At 36.9% G+C, this 16,103-nt stretch overlaps 1 long non-coding RNA gene across 4 annotated transcripts in view; it reads right to left on the minus strand.

The window, feature by feature from the left end:
• Window positions 1-757: 757 nt before the first annotated feature.
• Window positions 758-16,103, minus strand: part of LOC112652751 (uncharacterized) — a 116,883-nt gene continuing 101,537 nt past the window's right edge. For 3 of the 4 annotated variants that reach the window (XR_003131677.3, XR_004815227.2, XR_007410376.1), the window contains 3 exons: window positions 4,302-4,488; window positions 2,204-2,438; window positions 758-1,072 (listed from right to left, as the gene is read on the minus strand). This is a non-coding gene — a long non-coding RNA (uncharacterized LOC112652751). Of the gene's footprint in view, window positions 1,073-2,203; window positions 2,439-4,301; window positions 4,489-4,591; window positions 5,120-16,103 lie in introns of those variants that run through there. The other variant, XR_003131676.3, reaches the window with a different exon arrangement.

Genomic DNA, 16,103 nt, shown 5'->3' on the forward strand with positions numbered 1-16,103 from the left:
TAATAAGCTAACAGTCCTAGACAACAGCAGTCACCACAGATCCAACTCAAGCCCAGCTTGAGGGGCAGCGAGAGCTCAGTTCCTGGACATAATCCCACCATGTTTTTAGATTACAGTCTTTGGCAGCATAGCTCCATCTTTGGGCATAGCCCATCTTGGGATCAAAGCCATTGGCCAATGACAACTTGATGCATTCATTTGGCTGGGATGTCCTGAGTAACACAGTAATCAAATTTTAATGACTTGGATAAGCCCCGTTTTCCTTCCCACCCCTCCATGGTTCTGGACGATGCCTAAAACTTAAAGGAAAGAATACTTAGGATCTGATATTTTCTAAGATTGAACAGCTGGCTTAGATCTGTTAAATTGTAGCTTTAAATTAATACACTCTATACTTCCCCTGTAAATCAAGGAAAACAAAAATGTACCAAAGAACTGGAAAGGAGGTTTCTGAGTTCTCTTAAATTGTGCCCAAAGATTTCTAATTCTAATTTTGAAAAAGGAAAGGAAGGATATTGGTTGAAAGTCACTGAGTATATACACCATGCACATTTATTAGATTCTTTGGCATAATATTTGTGCTTTGGATTCTTCCAATTAGAATGATTTACTCTACTGCATCAAATAAAGTTATAACTTTGATCTTAATTTTAGCCATCCCATAACCTCATTAAAAGCATCATATCATTTATTGTCATTATTCAGTGTGCTTTCATGACTATGGGGTAAGTAAGTAATCCAACTAGTTGTTCTTCTAGGTGTTCACTTCATTACTTTATCCATTTATTGGTTAGGCCAGAAACATATTATGTCTGTGGTCAGCCCTCTACCTCCAGCCCAAACTCTGATCTAAATCCATAAGTCTAAGGCCTTGAAAATGAGAAAAATTCCAAGTAGACCCAGAAAATATCATTTATTAAGTTATTCAAAGGTTGTGTGTATCTAAAGGAGATCATCATAGAAACTGCTTTGCAGAAAACTGCTTGGTAGAATGGATCAATCAACATGTCAATAATTCTTTACTGAAGCGCAACACCATTCTCAGGACTGAGGTCCACACTGACTGGGAATACTGTTGGAAAACAGGGAGTCACTCACTCTTCATTATGAACTTTTTTCCATTTTGCTTTGCTTCATTTTTTAAATTATACAGACATGGCCAGAATTTGAACCTTGCTTCACCTGGCTCAAACCATGAATACTAACTGCTTTAATTGGGAAGATGTGCCAGATCCCAGATCCTTGTTGTCTATCTGCCTCTACTCCAAGAAAAGGCTGTGCTTCCTTACAGTGAGTGAGTGGCCCAACACAATTTGGCAATGACTTTCCTGCATTTTCTGGCAGGGAATATGGAAAATAATATATATGGAAAATGTGTGTGTGTGTGTGTGTGTGTGTGTGTCTATAATGAGTTTTTTTCCTAAGTGACTTTTCTATCTTTGAGCTTTCAAGATAAAGAGGTGCTAACCATCCCAGCTCTATTGATTTGCTGGGTTCTGGATTCCTCTACAAACTGGGGCTTCAAGGCCTATCTCCAACAAACTTTTTGTTGTTTTTTGGCCAATGTGGCTCAAAGCAACAAAATGAATAGGAACATGTCCTTGAAAGAGGAATTTGCTCCTTTACTCTTAATTCTACAATTGTTGAGAATAAGGGTGTGGTGAATAGACACTAAAGAAAGTTTGGCCTAAAAATGAGAAAACAGAGAGAAGGAAATACAATACTGATCTGGAAGTGGATTTAAATGAGGATTAGCAGCTGTCCCATCTCCTTTGGTAAAAGGGCTTAACTAACAGCAAGAGGAATTGAAGATAAAATTTAGGAAAAACTTCCTGACCCTTTTAAGTCCTGGCAATGTTTTACCAAAAAGGATTACCCAGTGTATTTCTAGATCTTTTTTTTAATGTGAAGTTATTTTTGTAAATTTAGTGATTTGTTATTCATTCTAAGTTGTAGAAGTTTTAGACTTTTATATTTTTCTTCATTACTGAAGCAACGCAGGTTTACTGTAGAAAAAAAAATGTGGAAAATACTGATAAGCCACAAGAAAAAAATATCTATAATTCCACCACCCAGATAAACACTGTTATTATCATTCTGGGGCATGGCTTTGTAGACATTTTTCTCAGGAGACTGGTAAAGTAAATACTGGTAGAGTTATAAAATGCCATTATTAAGAATGATACATACATGACCCACCCACCTTGGGCCTTGGCCTCCATATTCATCCAAAATCTGCTCTTTGGTTTCATCTCTTGTTTTGGCCTTGACAAGTGAAAGAGCTGAGTGCCAGCTTCATCACCATCTGGCAGCTCTGAACTCCATGCATGTTCAGTAATGTTATGGTACAACAGACTACCATCACAGCTAGTTGGTAATAATGTCAGTAACTTGAAGAAGACATTTATCAGATTTCAAGTTGATAACTGAATATTCACCTAAAAATACACATAAGCATTTCAGATGTAACCTGGAAGGAAAATCTCTATATGTGCTTTATATATTGAAATTCTAATACCTGGAGTACAATTATTGCAATTGTGTATACATACATACATACACACACAGCAGTAAAATGTTATAATTAAAAATTATTAATGCTATTGGTTTTATGTATTAAAATGATTATCAAGGGGTGCCTAGTGGCTCAGTCAGTTAAGTGTCTGACCCTTAATCTCAGCTCAGGTCTTAAATCTCAGGGTCATGAGTTCAAGCCCCAAATAAATATAAAATAAAAATAAAATAAAATGATTATTGAAGACTTTCAAAAGGTTAAATAAGGAGATAGTTTACAAATATTGAACTATTAATATAGAATAAACTAATACAAATATTAGTAAATAATGAATGAGAACTTAGGAAGATCATGATATCCTCTCTGAACCAAAACATATTAATAAAAATTCAAATAATAATATAAAGCAGACTAATATTCAGGTATTTAATTTTATTTGGCATGAATTTTTTAAGAAAAAGTGCTATTTTGGAATCCTTCATCTTTTTTTTAAAGGTGAATTAAAACAATTATGTAAACCCTGACACCTTAAAATTTCACAATGAGAAGTTCCTAAATCATGGACCACACATCCATAATAAACCAACAAACCGTCTTTTTCAGACATAAGAATATAAATCACATAGCAAGTTGTTAGAGAAAAATGGGCCCATATGATGCATTTTGTTTTCATTAATCCAGTTTCATAATTATAAACTTCATAAGAATTATCTAAGAAGGCAATTCTTTATAGTCTTTGAGCTTACAGAAGTTATCATTTTAAGTAAAAAATTTATTGAAATTATTGCTATAACTACCAGTCCCTAAAGGCAGACAAAGATTTTTGAGATTTGCCAAAGTGATGAATCTTGGATAAAAAGTCTTTTTAGAAAACACAGTTGAAACTTTTACCTGAACGATACTCTGCTGTGCACAATGGCTGGTGACATTAAATGTGCCAGTTGAAAGCTGCCCTCTCTTTAGTATAAAAATGTGCAGAATAGCAGCTGAAAGAACTGTCCAGCAGTTGCCAGCTATGAGAAACTACTATAATGTTCCTAGAGTATAATACATTTTGAATTTTTGACTATTAAATATTAAAAATAAAGAATAATTTAAACATTTGCATACAATCTCAGGTTTTGTATAGTCCAAAAATTCTCTCAATGACTGTGATATTGAACTATAGCCTCTGCCTCATCAGAATATTTTCATACTTGACCATTTGCTATTTAGAACTGTAATCAGTGTGTCCCGAACATGTAAGTATTACATGTTTGAGACAGAGAGATGTGTGTCTGTTAGGATGTTTTTAATTGCATGAAACAGGCATCCCTACACAAATTGGGTTTGAAAAAGTGAACATAGAGGGCATGTGGGTAGTTCAGTCAGTTGGGCATCAACTTGATTTCAGCTCAGGTCTTGATCTCTTTTTTTTTTTTTTTAAAGATTTTATTGATTTATTCATGATAGAGAGAGAGAGAGAGAGAGAGGCAGAGACACAGGCAGAGGGAAAAGCGGCTCCATGCAGGGAGCCCAACGCGTGACTCGATCCTGGGACTCCAGGACCGCGCCCTGGGCCAAAGGCAGACATTAAACTGCTGAGCCTCCCAGGGATCCCTCAGGTCTTGATCTCAAGGTTGTGAGACTGAGCTCTGTGTTGGGCTCTGTACCAAGTGTGGAGCCTGCTTAACATTCTCTCTCTCCCTCTCCTTCTGACCCTCCCCCACCCTCTCCCTCCCTCCGAAAAGAAAAAAAAAAAAGTGGCCATGGGAAGAGAAATTACTGGGATTACTGGGTCACTTACCTGAAGAGTCTGAGCTGATACATAATATTGCTTCAGACAGAGCTTTACCCAGGGCTCAAAGATGTGAAGAGAACCTAGTTTTTCTCTCACCATTTCCCATCTCTACTTCTTAGCTCCTTTAGCTCCTTCTTGTTTCCCTCCTAATGATGCAAAGATGACTGCCAACAGTCCCTGAAGCCACTTGCTTCTACATTAGCAAACAGATAAGAAGCAAGTCAGTTTGTCCAAAGAGTTCTCAGGAAAAGTCATGAAGTACACCTAGATGTACTAAATGCTAAATGTATGCTTACATGATGTGTTGTTCACCTCTGCAGCATCACTGTGGTCAGGAGAATACCACATGATTATTTGTTTAAATCAACCAGCTTCTACCCTGGAAGTGGGAAAAGGTCAAACCAAAGTGGTAGTTTACAAAGGAGTCGAGAGATGTCATAACCAAGAATTAGGAGAAACTGATATTGACCAGCAAACAATAGGTGCTAACCTCAAAATGCTTTCCACTGTTAAAATATGATTATAAATGGTTATTATATATAAAGCATGATCCCAGTTTTGATGTATAGATTTCTGTGCAAACATCTTCTGGCTTCATTTACTTAATAAATTGTTTCTTTTTTGGTTTTATAACTATATCATTTCACTATTAGAATCAATACTTCAGCACAACTGTACATATTCTTGCATGTGTATATTAGAATAATTCCTAAAAATTCAATTAAGTAAAAAAAAATACACGTTACAGTTTTTACACATCTTGCCAAATTGCTTTCCCCAAAAGTGAAACTTCTAGCAGCAATGTACCACAATGCCAGCTTCCCATAACCTGCCTCACCAACAAATAATTCAAGAGACAAAAATAACATCTCATTGTTGAAATATCTAACCTTTTGAAAGATGAAATTATTCTGATATCAGTTACCTAATGATATTTTTTATCTATTAATATTTAATTAGCTGTCTACTAATATCCTGGCTCATTTCTCAATTGGCTGATTATCTTGACATATTAAAAATAGTAAACTCTGTCATATGTTATAATTTTTTCCTCATTTGTCATTTTATTTTGTTTTAGTTTATGGCAGGGTTTAGTTGTTTGCTGCTTTTCTATACAGAAGTTCTACATTTTGACATAATCAAAATTACAGTATATTTAAGATTGCTGTCTTAAATGTCCTTTTGAGAAATAACCTTCCTCATCCCAATTACTTCAATTTTTAATTATATTTTCTTCTAGCACATTTACTGTTTCATATTTTACCTTTAAATCTTTAAATCAGGGATGCCTGGGTGGCTCAGTGGTTGAATATCTGCCTTTGGCTCAGGATGTGATCCCAGAGTTCTGGGATCGAGTCCCACATCGGGCTCCCTGCATGGAGTCTGCTTCTCCCCCTGCCTGTGTCTCTGCCTCTCTCTGTGTCTCTCATGAATAAATAAATAAAATCTTTTTAAAAAATCTTTAATTCATCTAGAATTTATTTTGTTGTATGAAATAAGGTCAGGCTATAACCTTACTTTTTCTAAATGGCTAAACAGGATTCCTAATGTAGATGTTATATAGACTGGTGATTAAGAAGGCTGGTTTTGAAGCTAGACCACTGGGTTCATGACCTTCGAAAGTTAGGCATCTTTTCTATATCCTATCTATAAAGCAAGATTAAAATAATGGTACCTTCTTCACAGAATGGTTTCAACCATAAAATGTGTTAAGCACATAAAGAACTAGAAACACTGCCCAGAGCACAGCAAATGTTAGACATTGCTGTTACTACTTTTTACTGAAAGATCTATCATTTCTCCTCTTGAGATATTACCTTTGTGCAGTACTAAATATTTATCTATATGTGGGTTTGTTTCTAGAATTTTTTGTTTTCTTCTATTGGCTAGTCTGTTTACTTTTCCCTCTCTGCCGATTTTTAAAGGATTCATGTCAATATTTCTGAAATCAGCAGAAAGAACTTGGGGCTTCTTCAGATGGCTTGGTATCTTGTCCTTATTAGAACCATGAGTCATTTCTTTCTATGTGTCATGTTAACTTTGCACAAGTCAGCTCTATGCATACCATTTTGTGCTTAATTAGCTTATTTAGTCTCAGTTCTTCCATTCACTAGCTATGTAACTTGGGCAAGTAACTTGGGCAACTGAACTCTGTCTCAGTTGCTTCATCCGTAAAGTGGGGATAATAATAGTTATGATCTTGGGGCACCCAGGTGGCTCAGTGATTGAATGTCCGCCCTTGGCTAAGGGCATGATCCCAGGGTCCTGGGATCAAGTCTCACTTCGGACTCTCAGTGGCAAACCTGCCTCTCCCTCTATCTGCCCCTTCCCATATCTCTGCCTCTTTCTCTGTGTCCCTCATGAATAAATAAATAAAATCTTTTTAAAAAATAGTTATGATCTCATAGGGCTTCTGTGAGGATTAAATGAGATGATGCATGTAAAGCTTATAGTAAACATAGCAATCCCTAAATAATTGTTAGTTATTAATTTATTTTATTATTATTTTTATATCATAAGACGCAAAAGTCTCTCCTTCATTAAAGGGCCTGGCAAGTACTGACATAAGTAATCAAGATATAAGGATACGGAGAAAAGAAGTCCATTGGCATTTTTCAAGTAAAGTTATATTTTTTCCAAGTTAATATATAATTAAAAGCATCCCAAATAGTATCTTGTACCTAGTAGGTACTCAAAAAAATTGCTGAACTGGTAAATATAAAGAAATCATATTGTTTTCTGTCTGTGCAGTGTTAAGGATTTCATGTGAAATGAATATTGAGAAAGAAAAACTTCACTAAAAATGTTACTCAAAAATATAAATTAAAAAAATACTAATATTCTTGTTCAAGCTCCTAGTACAACTTTTTTTTTGTGCGTGCGTGTGTGTGTGCACAGACTTATACACACAATTCACAAATAGGCATTTCTTGACATTTTAAGCCATTCCAGTTTGGCTCAATTCCAGTTAATCATAATAAAATGTCAAGAAACTAAGTATTAAAGATACAATCTGGTCCTTCTTGAACTTATTTACTTGTTCTTTAAAAAAAAAAAAAAAGATATATCAGGAAGCATCTGACTGCTTCCTTTCTTTCAGCAGACACAGTTTCCTTGTTTTACTTGGGCAGGGTCTTTTACCATGTGTGAAAAGATGGAGAGGAAGAGGATCACAAATATGAGAGGTGTGGCCATATGTGCTATTTTCCCCTGAGGTTTAAAGTGTTTAGGCAAGGCTATGGTGAAAGACACTTGTGAGTCTCCAACTCTGAGTCATCTTGGGGGTGCCAGTAGCATCTGAGATGCGATGCCAAAGAATTATTAGGAACCAAAACATTAAAATCACTCCCATGTGAGTGTGAAACTCAATCTTCTTGACTTTTGAAGGAGAAATGTTTCCTTTACAATTCCACCATTTTCAATGCCAGTAATTGCACACTGGATCAAAAGACTGATGAGGAGTAGAATTGGAAACCTAGAGATAATTTAAGAATAGCTTAGGTAACTAGACCCAGTCTTTGAAGAACAACTCTATGGAGGAGGTCTTAAATGATCTTAAGTCTTGACCACAATTCCTTAGACACCACCACAGAATAAGACAACACCACTTATGTTTACATGGTACCTAAAAATTCAGCTATGTCAGTTTGAGTTGATTTTTACAGCCATTTTCACAAATGATTTGAGTCACTAATTAGTTGGCAAATGTTCAATTCCTATCCACTCTAGTTATCTAGGTCAAGAGAAATAAACCTGTCAATGCAGCCAGCAAAAAAAAAAAAAAAAAAAAAAAAAAAAATTTAGAGAATTTCTTTACTGCTCTGTGAGACATGTTCCTTTGCTATAGTGAGTCAAATAACATACTTATCATAATCAATTCAGTATTTAAAGTAGATGTACTTCCTACTTAATATGTAACCTATGTTTGAAGTTTGATTTAAGACAAACTCCTGATGTCCAAGGGCCTTATACTAAAGATTTTTTTAAATAAACAAAAATAGAGAGATGATTATGATGGAGATAGATAGAACGAACATAGGAACCATGTAAAGAACATGTCCCAGGTTAAAAAAGTAAAATATATAATTTTATCCATATTCATTAATTTGTTATTCATTCATTCCACACATTTTATTAAATGCCAGTCACTGTTCTATGCATTGAGGATGAAACAGCGATCCAGAAGACAAGTATTTTTCTCTGTCCCCCCTGGAGCTTCTAGTCTAATGAAGGATATTGCCAATAATTCAATAACTTCACAAGCAAATAGATTCATTAGGCCAAGTAACTGCAAATGGATGAAAAACAGACAGGAGGATCTGAGAAAATGAAAAAGCCAGGGATATCAGGGAAGTCGTCTCTGAGGAGTGATAGTCGAGGTGATCTCTGAAAGGCGAAAAGAATAGCAATGACTAGGTTAAAATAGGAAAGAAGGATAGCTCAGGTAGAGGGATCACCATGAGCAAAGGCTATACAGCAGGCAAAAGTGAAGACAGAGGGCAGACATTAAAAAGAAAACCAGTGGAACATTAAGAAACAGTGGGTAGGTTGCAAGATTGAGCTGGAAAGTCCATGCTCAGTTGTTTTGTCTGTACTTTAAGAGCCATGGGAATCCATTGAAAGAATCTAAGCAGGAGAGTGATGGTCAGATTTGTATTTCAATAACAATTAGTTTGGATATATGTATGGAGATTGGCTTAGAGGGAGCCCCAAGAGGTTGCAGGAAAACCAGCTAGAATATCAGGAATAAGCTAATGCTGTTATCTGGCAATGATGGTAATTTTTTTTTAAGATTATTTATTTATTTATTTATTCATAGAGACACAGAGAGAGAGAGGGGCAGAGGCACAGGCAGAGGGAGAAGCAGGCTCCATGCAGGGAGCCTGACGTGGGACTCGATCCAGGGTCCCCAGGATCACACCCCGGGCTGCAGGTGGTGCTAAACCGCTGTGCCACCAGGGCTGCCCCAATGATGGTAACTTAGATCAAGATGGTACCAGTGGAGACAGATAAGTAAACACCACCTGGATTTAAATTAGATTTGAAGAAGGAAAGGGGCATATGAAATAAGCTTATGCAGTAAAACTAACTGCTAAGAAGGGAAGGTTAAAACAACAGCAATACTTTACAAGGCCAAATACTGCTCATGACTCAGGCAACCGGCATTCTAAATCTAAATAAGTCTAAATCCAGAATTGTGACTACTTTATGTTGCTCTGAGGTCTTACACTTGCCTCCCAGAGCTAATCCAAGAAAACACTCCAAGAAGGGAGGGAAGTTCTACTTCTGGTTAAGGTATAGAGAGGCATAATAACTATCACTTCCCTCATGACAAAAGAAAATAACAGATAGACTAAAAATTATATTTTTCTTTAAAACCATTAAAGACTTTAGACTAGACATACATACATACATACAAGTCTAAATAAACTAATTCCAGAGAGGGACATGCTATTCAAAGAAGAGCACAAAATGGGCAGCCAGGGTGGCTCAGCGGTTTAGCGCTGCCTTCTGCCCAGGGCCTGATCCTAGAGATCTGGGATCGAGTCCCACGTCAGGCTCCCTTCATGGAGCCCGCTTCTCCCTCTGCCTGTGTCTGTGTCTCTGCCTCTCTCTCTCTCTCTCTCTCTCTCCCGAATAAACAAATAAAATCTTTAAAAACAACAACAACAACAAAGAAGAGCCCAAAATGGTGATTACTTTCATACTAGGGATAAACTGCCTAGCTTGAGTACAGGCAGGTAGAAAAGTAGGCTTGACATAGACAAAATGAGTTTGTTGGAATGAAAAGAAATCAATGGAACTTTTAACATGTGGGCTAGCCTGAAATAGTGGAATCTGAAACACAAAAATGTATCTTCCAAACAGCAATCCTACCTCATGGGAATTCTGCTGAGTCAGGAGCAGTTGGAGCAGAGCTGGGAGGTAGAGAGAGATTTCCCAGTCCCTTGTGGTACTTAGGTTCCAGGTTAAATCTGGAGGTAAAATTAAACCAAGACTGTAGCCAAACCCTCTTCTTGTTCAAATCTTTTTTTTTTAAGACTTTATTTATTTATTCATGAGAGACATATAGAGAGAGGCAGAGACATAGGCAGAGAGAGAAGCAGGCTCCCCATGGGGAGCCTGATACCGGACTTGATCCCAGACTCCAGGATCACGACCTGAGCCAAAGGCAGGTGGTCAAGCACTGAGCCACCCAGGCATCCCTCTAGTTCAAATCTTGATCAGCTCTCTACACATGAAGCAAGAAGTTGGGAGTTAGGCTGAAAGGCTAAGAGAAATTTCCATAATCTCATTGGTAAGAGGTAAACTAAAACTAATCAAACTTGTATCTCAGTTCCAGTTCAGCTAAACTCATGATAGGAACTGGATAAAAATTCCCTTCCCAAGCATTTGGACAGAAGAAAGGGAAAGCCAAGTCTGGGAAAAACAAAACAAAAATATGCGATCTTGCTTTAGTCACTATTGTTCTTTTATGCAAAATGTCTGATATATAGTAAAAAATTAAGAAACATATAAATAAGAAAAAAAAATGTGTCCAAAATAAAAAAAGAAAATAGACAATAGGGGAAGACCCACTGATGACCACATACTACAATAAGTCAATAAGGTCTCTAAAATAACTATTTAAAATATGTTAAAGAATTATGCTAAATTAAAGATAGACAAAGATGAGTGAACAAAAAGGAATTTCATCAGAGAAACTAAAGCTCTAAAGAAGATCAAAAGTAAAATTCTAGGATAGAAAAATATGGTATCTGAAGCAAAGAATGTAATAAATAAGCTTAAAAGCAGATTGAAACAACAGAAAAATCAGTAAACTCTAAGGTAAGTCAACAGAAAATAGCCAAAATACAAAAAGAAAAAATAATTAAAATACTAATAAACACAGCATCAGAGATACATAGGTTAGTATCAAAGGGTAACTGGAACTCTCAGAGTATATTCTCTTTCAAAATAGAATTCAATTATTAGTTGATAATAAACTGGTAATCTCAAACATTTAGAAATTAAGCTATGCACTTCTAAAAAATCTGTGGGTCAAAGAAAAAATGAAATAGAATTTATAAAATATTTTTTACTGAATGATAATAAAAACACAAAGGTCAAAATATGTGAGATGTAGCCAAAGCAGTGCTTAGAGGAAAAGTGATAGTTTCAAATGCATGTATCATTTTATCACTATGATAAAAATGTTAAGAAACTTTCCTGGGGTTGGCTGACCATAAACATAAATTGCTAAAGGAGGACTCTCTCAGGTTTTGTAAAAATGTATCTCTTGAAGAATCCTGAAAAAAAGAAATGATTTTTTTTTTTTACCTATTTTTATACTTGTGATTTTCTTTTTTTTTTAATTTATTTTTTATTGGTGTTCAATTTACTAACATACAGAATAACCCCCAGTACCCATCACCCATTCACTCCCACCCCCCGCCCTTCTCCCCTTCCACCATCCCTAGTTCGTTTCCCAGAGTTAGCAGTCTTTACGTTCTGTCTCCCTTTCTGATATTTCCCACACATTTCTTCTCCCTTCCCTTATATTCCCTTTCACTATTATTTATATTCCCCAAATGAATGAGTACATATAATGTTTGTCCTTCACCGACTGACTTACTTCACTCAGCATAATACCCTCCAGTTCCATCCACGTTGAAGCAAATGGTGGGTATTTGTCATTTCTAATAGCTGAGTAATATTCCATTGTATACATAAACCACATCTTCTTTATCCATTCATCTTTCGTTGGACACCGAGGCTCCTTCCACAGTTTGGCTATCGTGGCCATTGCTGCTATAAACATCGGGGTGCAGGTGTCCCGGCGTTTCATTGCATTTGTATCTTTGGGGTAAATCCCCAACAGTGCAATTGCTGAGTCGTAGGGCAGGTCTATTTTTAACTGTTTGAGGAACCTCCACACAGTTTTCCAGAGTGGCTGCACCAGTTCACATTCCCACCAACAGTGTAAGAGGGTTCCCTTTTCTCCGCATCCTCTCCAACATTTGTGGTTTCCTGCCTTGCTAATTTTCCCCATTCTCACTGGTGTGAGGTGGTATCTCATTGTGGTTTTGATTTGTATTTCCCTGATGGCAAGTGATGCAGAGCATTTTCTCATACGCATGTTGGCCATGTCTATGTCTTCCTCTGTGAGATTTCTGTTCATGTCTTTTGCCCATTTCATGATTGGATTGTTTGTTTCTTTGCTGTTGAGTTTAATAAGTTCTTTATAGATCTTGGAAACTAGCCCTTTATCTGATATGTCATTTGCAAATATCTTCTCCCATTCTGTAGGTTGTCTTTGAGTTTTGTTGACTGTATCCTTTGCTGTGCAAAAGCTTCTTATCTTGATGAAGTCCCAATAGTTCATTTTTGCTTTTGTTTCTTTTGCCTTCGTGGATGTATCTTGCAAGAAGTTACTATGGACGAGTTCAAAAAGGGTGTTGCCTGTGTTCTTCTCTAGGATTTTGATGGAATCTTGTCTCACATTTAGATCTTTCATCCATTTTGAGTTTATCTTTGTGTATGGTGAAAGAGAGTGGTCTAGTTTCATTCTTCTGCATGTGGATGTCCAATTTTCCCAGCACCATTTATTGAAGAGACTGTCTTTCTTCCAATGGATAGTCTTTCCTCCTTTATCGAATATTAGTTGACCATAAAGTTCAGGGTCCACTTCTGGATTCTCTATTCTGTTCCACTGATCTATGTGTCTGTTTTTGTGCCAGTACCACACTGTCTTGATGACCACAGCTTTGTAGTACAACCTGAAATCTGGCATTGTGATGCCCCCAGATATGGTTTTCTTTTTTAAAATTCCCCTGGCTATTCGGGGTCTTTTCTGATTCCACACAAATCTTAAAATAATTTGTTCTAACTCTCTGAAGAAAGTCCATGGTATTTTGATAGGGATTGCATTAAACGTGTATATTGCCCTGGGTAACATTGACATTTTCACAATATTAATTCTGCCAATCCATGAGCATGGAATATTTTTCCATCTCTTTGTGTCTTCCTCAATTTCTTTCAGAAGTGTTCTATAGTTTTGAGGGTATAGATCCTTTACATCTTTGGTTAGGTTTATTCCTAGGTATCTTATGCTTTTGGGTGCAATTGTAAATGGGATTGACTCCTTAATTTCTCTTTCTTCAGTCTCATTGTTAGTGTATAGAAATGCCATTGATTTCTGGGCATTGATTTTGTATCCTGCCACGCTACCGAATTGCTGTATGAGTTCTAGCAATCTTGGGGTGGAGACTTTTGGGTTTTCTATGTAGAGTATCATGTCATCGGCAAAGAGGGAGAGTTTGACTTCTTCTTTGCCAATTTGAATGCCTTTAATGTCTTTTTGTTGTCTGATTGCTGAGGCTAGGACTTCCAGTACTATGTTGAACAGCAGTGGTGAGAGTGGACATCCCTGTCTTGTTCCTGATCTTAGGGGAAAGGCTCCCAGTGCTTCCCCATTGAGAATGATATTTGCTGTGGGCTTTTCATAGATGGCTTTTAAGATGTCGAGGAATGTTCTCTCTATCCCTACACTCTGAAGAGTTTTGATCAGGAATGGATGCTGTATTTTGTCAAATGCTTTCTCTGCATCTAATGAGAGGATCATATGGTTCTCGGTTTTTCTCTTGCTGATATGATGAATCACATTGATTGTTTTACGGGTGTTGAACCAGCCTTGTGTCCCAGGGATAAATCCTACTTGGTCATGGTGAATAATTTTCTTAATGTACTGTTGGATCCTATTGGCCAGTATCTTGTTGAGAATTTTTGCATCCATGTTCATCAGGGATATTGGTCTGTAATTCTCCTTTTTGGTGGGGTCTTTGTCTGGTTTTGGAATTAAGGTGATGCTGGCCTCATAGAACGAATTTGGAAGTACTCCATCTCTTTCTATCTTTCCAAACAGCTTTAGGAGAATAGGTATGGTTTCTTCTTTAAACGTTTGATAAAATTCCCCAGGGAAGCCATCTGGCCCTGGACTCTTGTGTCTTGGGAGGTTTTTGATGACTGCTTCAATTTCCTCCCTGGTTATTGGCCTGTTAAGGTTTTCTATTTCTTCCTGTTCCAGTTTTGGTAGTTTGTGGCTTTCCAGGAATGCATCCATTTCTCCTAGATTGCCTAATTTATTGGCGTATAGCTGTTCATAATATGTTTTTAAAATCGTTTGTATTTCTTTGGTGTTGGTAGTGATCTCTCCTTTCTAATTCATGATTTTATTAATTTGAGTCTTCTCTCTCTTCTTTTTAATAAGGCTGGCTAATGGTTTATCTATCTTATTAATTCTTTCAAAGAACCAACTCCTGGTTCTGTTGATCTGTTCCACAGTTCTTCTGGTCTCGATTTCGTTGAGTTCTGCTCGAATCTTTATTAACTCCCTTCTTCTCTTGGGTGTAGGATCTATTTGCTGTTTTTTCTCTAGCTCCTTTATGTGTAAGGTTAGCTTTTGTATTTGAGTCCTTTCCAGTTTTTGAATGGATGCTTGTATTGTGATGTATTTCCCCCTTAGGACTGCTTTTGCTGCATCCCAAAGATTTTGGATGGTTGTATCTTCATTCTCATTAGTTTCCATGAATGTTTTTAATTCTTCCTTAATTTCCTGGTTGACCCTTTCATCTTTTAGCAGGATGGTCCTTAACCTCCACGTGTTTGAGGTCCTTCCAAACTTCTTGTTGTGATTTAGTTCTAATTTCAAGGCATTATGGTCTGAGAATATGCAGGGGACGATCCCAATCTTTTGGTATCGGTTCAGACCCGATTTGTGACCCAATATGTGGTCTATTCTGGAGAAAGTTCCATGTGCACTTGAGAAGAATGTGTATTCAGTTGAGTTTGGATGTAAAGTTCTGTAGATATCTGTGAAATCCATCTGGTCCAGTGTATCATTTAAAGCTCTCGTTTCTTTGGAGATGTTGTGCTTAGAAGACCTATCGAGTATAGAAAGAGCTAGATTGAAGTCACCAAGTAGAAGTGTATTATTATCTAAGTATTTCTTCACTTTGGTTAATAATTGATTTATATATTTGGCAGCTCCCACATTCGGGGCATATATATTGAGGATTGTTAAGTCCTCTTGTTGAATATATCCTTTAAGTATGATATAGTGTCCCTCTTCATCTCTCACTACAGTCTTCGGGGTAAATTTTAGTTTATCTGATATAAGGAAGGCTACTCCTGCTTTCTTTTGAGGACCATTCGAATGGTAAATGGTTCTCCAACCTTTTATTTTCAGGCTGTAGGTGTCCTTGTGTCTAAAATGAGTCTCTTGTAGACAGCAAATAGATGGGTCCTGCTTTTTTATCCAGTCTGAAACCCTGAGCCCTTTGATGGGGTCATTAAGCCCGTTCACATTCACATTCAGAGTTACTATTGAGAGATATGAATTTAGTGTCATCATGATAACTATTCAGTCCTTGTTTTTGTGGAATGTTCCACTGAACAACTTCTTAAAGGGGAATTTTAAGAGTCCCCCTTAAATTTTCTTGCAGAGCTGGTTTGGAGGTCACATATTCTTTTAGTTGCTGCCTGTCTTGGAAGCTCTTTATCTCTCCTTCCATTCTGAATGAGAGCCTTGCTGGATAAAGTATTCTTGGTTGCATGTTCTTCTCATTTAGGACCCTGAATATATCCTGCCAGCCCTTTCTGGCCTGCCAGGTCTCTGTGGAGAGGTCTGCTGTTACCCTAATACTCCTCCCCATAAAAGTCAGGGATTTCTTGTCTCTTGCTGCTTTAAGGATCTTCTCTTTATCTTTGGAATTTGCAAGCTTCACTATTAAATGTCGAGGTGTTGAACGGTTTTTATTGATTTTAGGG

The sequence above is a fragment of the Canis lupus genome, chromosome 4, assembly GCF_003254725.2.
Source record: "Canis lupus dingo isolate Sandy chromosome 4, ASM325472v2, whole genome shotgun sequence".
NCBI lineage: Eukaryota > Metazoa > Chordata > Mammalia > Carnivora > Canidae > Canis > Canis lupus.